Source organism: Corvus kubaryi, unplaced genomic scaffold (genome assembly GCF_017639235.1).
Source record: "Corvus kubaryi isolate FWS band 111438036 unplaced genomic scaffold, C.kubaryi_AGA036_p1.0 37285, whole genome shotgun sequence".
In the NCBI taxonomy this organism is placed as follows: domain Eukaryota; kingdom Metazoa; phylum Chordata; class Aves; order Passeriformes; family Corvidae; genus Corvus; species Corvus kubaryi.
Window position 1 is genome coordinate 1,239,393 of NW_024581089.1, and position 6,596 is coordinate 1,245,988.

A 6,596-nucleotide genomic window follows, 5' to 3' on the forward strand; every position below is an offset into this window, starting at 1 on the left:
AGAATGACAGTGTTTCCTATCAGATAACAAACCCACATTAGCTATCCTTTGGTAAAATTCTTGTGGAGATTAATCTGACTGGGAATGCAGAGTGCTTTCCAGAACAGGGCAAACGTGTTTGCATTATTCAGGGTTGGTTACTGATGTCCCACATGAACTATCTGCCAGAAGGGAAGTGAGAGCTGCTGGCTTAGCTGTCCCTCTCAGAGACAGCAGTGTCACCGCACATCCTGCTCTCATGGATGTGATGCTGGGGTGATTCTGTGTTGGGCCATGTGAATTCCTCAGCTTGGATGCCATCTCTGGGACCTGGCTGTTGGTGGGACACCCGGATCTGACCCTATGTGACACAAAATTACATCCCTGGAACTCCTGCAATTCTTGCTGACAAATCCCCAGCAGAAACGTGTGTGTCTGATTGTGCAGACACTGTGTGACACAGTGTGACCCAGCAGACTTCTTATCATCTTTACATATAAATCTGTGTCACACAGAGCAATCTGCAGGCAGCAGGGGACATGGTGCAAACACATGAGCAAAACTGAGCTCTAAAGCCCGACTTTGCCCTGCAGACACGGCCAGCAGTTCGAGCCTGGGTTGTTATTGTTAGATTGTGAGTTGTTATCTCTGCTAACCTTGGAAATAATTCCAGCACTGGGGAGAGCTGCTGAAAAGGACCCTGACAGAAAATATTTGCTTCCCACATGGATGTTGTAAATACACATGCACAGATAAAGTAACCTTAAACGAAGGGTAAAAGTCTGGCTCATTGTAAGTTAGTGATAAAACCTCCAGGTTGGAATCTCACAAAGTAAGTTTTAGAGCATTGCATAGAAATGATAATATGAAGAGAAAATAAATTTTAAAAAATCCATAAAATTCTGGAGCAGTTGATGAAAATTGTTTCAAACTAAATGCTGTGACCTTGAGACATGAAATAGTTAAATATCCCGTTTCCTGTAATACTCTTAGAGGCCAGTCTTAGGCTGTAGGGATATAGGCCATGTCCTCTGCTCTACAAGGCATGGCATAATTGTATATTGAATTTGGCAAACTGGGAAGGTGCAAAACCAAAGAGCTGAATTCATGTGGATGTAGGAATTGCTACCCTGTCTCTGGCAGGGATGCCAAGGAAGCTGATGAGCCCATCCTGTTCCCCCTGTGGAGAGAAGGCAGCTGGAAAGAGGGAAGAGCTGCTGTTACCCAGCTTTATTCACAGGCAGCACCTGAATGTCTGGAGAGAACTTTGGTTCAGCAGGCAGAGCCTTGTGTGATCTAGAGGAAGATGTTTCCTTGGGTGCCCCCTGTCCAGTTGGGCTTAGCAGGACAGGACACAAGTGACTGCTTTGTAAACATCACCTGCAGGCTGTTGAACTCCAGTTTAACTTTGGGGGGGTTTTTTCGCTCTGCTGGCAAATGTACAAGCCCTTGGGAAAGACTTGCTTTAGCTTTCTGGTAGGAGATTTGCACTGAGGACTTCTCCCTGCGTGCCACTCAAGCCCACAGTGACAGTCCCACTGTCAGGAGCGTTCATTGCTGCTGTGGTGTGGCCTGTGCCAGTAAAACCTGGTGCTGTGTTAATCAGCCCTGGATATCACAGGGAAAGTATCCCCTGCCTCTTCCTGATCACTGCTCAGAGCTGCTCTGTGGCATGCAAAGAACAAGTAATCTTAATTACAAGGTATTTAGAAAGCTAGTAGGATGAATTGGTATTTGTTGTTCTTTGAACTTTAGAATTATTCTGCTAATAAGTGCATTGAATCCTTTTAAGGTTAGAGAAAGTTCAGACTGTGCAGATGCATATGGAGTGCCAATACCCAGCCCACAGAGTGCCAGCACCCTCAGTGAGACTTCATGTACTCTGCTGAATGCTTTCAGACCTGGGGAAGAGCACTGCAAAGGAACCAGGTGGTGTTTGTTGCGTGAGGGCTCTATTTATATGAAAGCTTTTCATTACAGGGGAGGAAGGACTTGTGTCCTCTTCTGAATGTTAAAGCCAAAGGACGTGTCAGCACTCTCTGATCTCCACAGTGCTGCTACATCAAGTTCTTCTTTGAATGGCCTTTTCTCTACTTATTTAGGATTAGTGTAATATAACCTTCATTAGTTTTCCTGTTTGATGTTTGATTTGCATTTATCTTCCTTTTCATCCACCATGAATTTCTGCTAGGAGTTCCAGAATCATAATTTTGGTTAATCTAGGTTGGACTGTGTCTGGAGCTGGCAGTGCTGGGTTAATGGTTGGACTTGCTGATCTTAGAGAGCTCTTCCAACCTTAATGATTCTATGATTCTATAAAAATTAGGACTGTAGAGACCACAAATGTTCATTTAATTCTGCTTGCCATGCAGAGGAGGATAAGGTAAAGCTAGACTGCTCTTGACAGATGCTTTATTTAAGCTCACTCTTAAAAGCTGTGGACAAGGAGTGTCTTGGGTTACCCATTAGCTGGAGCACTCCCAGGCAGCAGCATGTGTGATGGAGGTCCCAGACTTCCTGGGACCTTGAAGTATCCCTGGCTCTGCTTATGCCATGGTTACACAGGTGGGGAAGAGAGGTGGGTTTTCTGGCTTTGGAGGGGAGGGGGCTGACCTAGAATCCTCCTTGCATTTTCTTCTACTATTTAAAACTGTCATGCAGAACAATCAATATTGTCTTTACTGCAGTGCTTGGGAAACTTGACTTTCATGTTCTTTCCCCTTCTAGCATAACCCAAGCTCTTTCCTCTGGTTAAGATTCCAAGCAGTGCCTGTTTTCTGCCACAGCCAAACCCGAGATGTAGCACTCCAAGTGACGCCCTACCTCCACAGACTAAACATGGAATAATTGCTTCCTATTTCATGTGTACAAATCTCCTCTTAACACAGTCTGCCATCAGATGCCTTACTCTGAGCTGCCAGAAACTCCAGATCTATTTTTCCCCACAGTGTTCTGTGAACACTTACTCATAATTTGGTATTTCCCATTTGCAATATTTTTTTTGTGGGGAGTTTTATTTTAGTAACATTAAAACATCTATAATGCATGAAATAAAATGTAGTTTTCTCATTAGTATCTCAGACAAAAGGGCTAGAAAGGAAAGTGATGAGGGTAGTTGACTAGAAATCAAGGTGTTTCTCAGACAGATCATATTTATTTTGGGAATCAGTGAGGGAATTCCTCAACAATGTGGAACTGCCAATCCACGAGCTTTGCTCCTCTGCTCCTGTCCTACCACTGTGCCCATACAGCTCAGGCAGAGCCTTAAAAGAGCTGGGTTTTTTTCAGTGGAGTACTCTCACTCATACAGTCACAGACTGGCTTGGGTTGGGAGGGACCTTACAGCCCATCCAGTGCCACCCCTGCCATGGGCACGGACACCTCCCACTGTCCCAGGCTGCTCCAAGCCCTGTCCAACCCAGCCTTGGACAGAAAACTCCCATTACATTTTAATTTCATTGTAGTTAACAGTACATCACTGACATTTCCATAAAAGCAATGTCTGGACTTGTCACATAAAAACCCAGTGGCTGTGAGAAGATCCTGGATGCCTCCTTCCTTCAGGTACAGTATGCATGAACACTGCTCATGCCCTGAAACACTTCCTATCAATTATTAACCTTTCATGGCTCTTACCTTTGTGTTCTTAGAGCAGAGTGTTTCTGAGCTTTGGAACCAAGAGCCTGGAATTGGTTTTTACAGTTGAGATTTGGAAAATGAAAGAGCCACAATCTCCTGCCCATTGTGAAGAAGTGAACAAAACAGAATAAACAGTTTTCCTGAGGTGGAAGTAGGTTTCATGTTCTCATCTGCACCCTGATATTGATTATGTCATTATATATAATAATATATATTTCACATGCATATAATAATAATTATATATTTGTAACACATAATTCTACATGGGTCAGCACACAACATCAACCTCTTGGCCTCAGATAGCTGTAGTCCTGTTCAAAGCTGCTGGAATTCTAATTAATTTCTCACTGAAATCAATGGAAATGTTTTCATTGATTCAGATTGAACTGTTTCAAGTGAAAGCATCATCCTGTCCACGCTCATTTGCAGATGTTTATCCAGACATTTCCTTAACGTAGTTTTGTGGGGTCTTATATTTCCTATGTTTTGATTTTGGGTGTAAATGTTGTGTGCTTTGGTTTTGATTAATTTTTTGGTATGACAGAATTGTGGAGGTTTCTTCCTAACCTCACTTTCCTAATGATAAACATTGGAAGGAGATCAAACCAGCCCTGTATCTTTAGAAATGTGTGGCCTGCCTTGATAGCAGCCTATCAGAAAATGTCAAGAACATAAAAAATTACAGCACTGCTCCCCTGCACGTCAAGCAGCTTACTGGGAAATAAAGAGCCAAGAGGAATTTAAATACAATCCCTCACTGCAGCAGCTGAAACAGAGAGCGTTGGGAGGGAGGGGAATCCGTACTGACTGGGAGAATCCTCCTTAATGAAAATTGCTGATTCACATGCAGTGAGCAGACAGCTGCCAGGGTTTAAGGCACTAAATCTTCCCAGCTGTTAATCACTCCCCAGCTGGCATTTGCCTGTAGATTCACTGGAGCTGGAAAAATGCAGTGGATGCCTGGGCTGCAGATGCTCACTGCTGGCATTTCCCAGCACATCCACCACTGCTGCTGCTTGGGCTGAATATTCAGCACCCACATGAGTCTGCCTTCCAGTCTGCTGGGAGAAATCAGCACCAGCCAAAGAGCAGCAAAGAGCAGCAGGGCCTGGGAGAATCTGAAAGTTCTGCAGCAACACCAGTGAAAACTCATTTCTGGATTGTGGTCTTGTATTGGGTTTTTCAGGTATACATGGCTGCATCTAAACTGGGATGTCAGGGCCTGCAATCCAGAGACCAGTGGTGCTGTCCTGCCATCCCCATTTTAATGTAGCTCTACAGCATGAGAGAGCAGAAGAGACACTTTCCAAAAACACCAACCAGGACCTTGAGGCAAAGGTCAGTTTTTTCAAACAATGGAGTCATACCAAAAGTATCCAATCCCAAAGGCATCAGTCAGTGTAGGGTCATGACAGTGACATCCAGGTGAAGCAGGATTCTTTCAAATGAAGTAGCAAAACAAAGAAAGGTGGGTCTGCCTTCAGATGAGAGTTTTGGTAGAAGTTTTAATAAGTTTACCATGAGACACTCAAGCTGTTCTTTAGGCATTGAGTCTAAGAGAAAATTGAAGAAAAGATTCCTGTCACAAAGGAGAATATCCAGAGGAGGCTGAATGACAGGGAAACAGGGCGTACAGCCTTTCTGACCTGCTCTGCAGTCCTGTTAACATCAGAAGGGCCAGGGACACTTGGAAAAGATGGTACAAGCTATAAATATTCCACCTGCTTCCCTGAGTCTTCTAAAACAGTAATTCCTGTCTTGGGCTGCTCATCTACTTCAGAAAATAGGAGTCAGTAGTAAACACCAGCCACTTGCCAAAATCATCTTGACTGTGGGAGGAACAAATGAGACTTAGATTTTAGCAGCTATTGTCCCTGGATTTCTGTGTCTGCCACTGTGACACTTGATTTGCAGTTTGGAAACTTTGCTGTGGTGACAAAAGTCTGCCTGTAATGAGGAGGAGTTGGGAGTTTTTAATCTGTTATTCTCTGCTGAGAGCTGGCAGCTGGTCATGCTGCTCCCTTGCTGCGCAGAGCCAAGGCAGAGCTGAAATGGTGCCAGTTCCTGGCTTTGTTTTGTGGTGCCTTTTTCCCTGCAGGTACTGTGCTGAGCTCATTTTAAGCTATCTTTTGTACTATATTAAAAATACACTGGAGTTGTGGAGATTCTTCCAAACATCACCTTCTGAGTGCCAGATTTCAATACAGTTGTGGTTTATGTAGAAAAGATCCAAAGCCAACTCAGAAGCAAACTGGGAAGTTGTTCCCAAATCCTCAATCCCATGAGCATTCAATGTGGAACTGGCTCTTCTCCCTTCCCTGGGATCTTCAGTGGGGCTGAAGTTTCTGTTTGTCCTGAATGAGAACAAACACATCTTCATGTAGGATGTGCCTGTGCCCTATGACAAAACGAATTTGTATTTAAAATGTGCCACCTTTGTGCTGCTTGGCTTGCCTCAAAGGGAGGTTTTCAGGCATGGAATGAGGCAGCACTTTCCAATTACTGTGGGCCAAGTAGAAAACTCTCAGTTTTGGAGGGTTTGCCCATGGATTTTTATTTTGCTTCTCTGAAAGTAACAGTGCTTTGCTTCCAAACAGCTGTGTGGGTGATACCAGATCAGAAGACTGAGAGGGGCCCTCAGCCCTGGGTGTCCCTGGCTGCAGGGAGGGCTCAGGGCAGGGCCCGGGCTCTGCTCCGGGGCCCAGCAGTGGCACCAGAGCACCGGGCAGGGCCTGAGCCCGGCAATTGCCCTGCACAGGAGGCAGAACTGCTGCCCTGGGCAGTGCCCAGCCCTGAGCAGAGCCCAGAGAGGGGTGGAGTGTCCTCCCTGGGGATATTCCAGAGCTGCCTGGACACACTCCTGAGCTCTGGGATGGCCCTGCTGGAGCAGGGAGGTGGCACCAGATGTCCACTGTGCTCCCTTCAGCCTGACCCAGCCTATATTCTGTGATTTGAAGCAAACATTGATGTATTAGAGA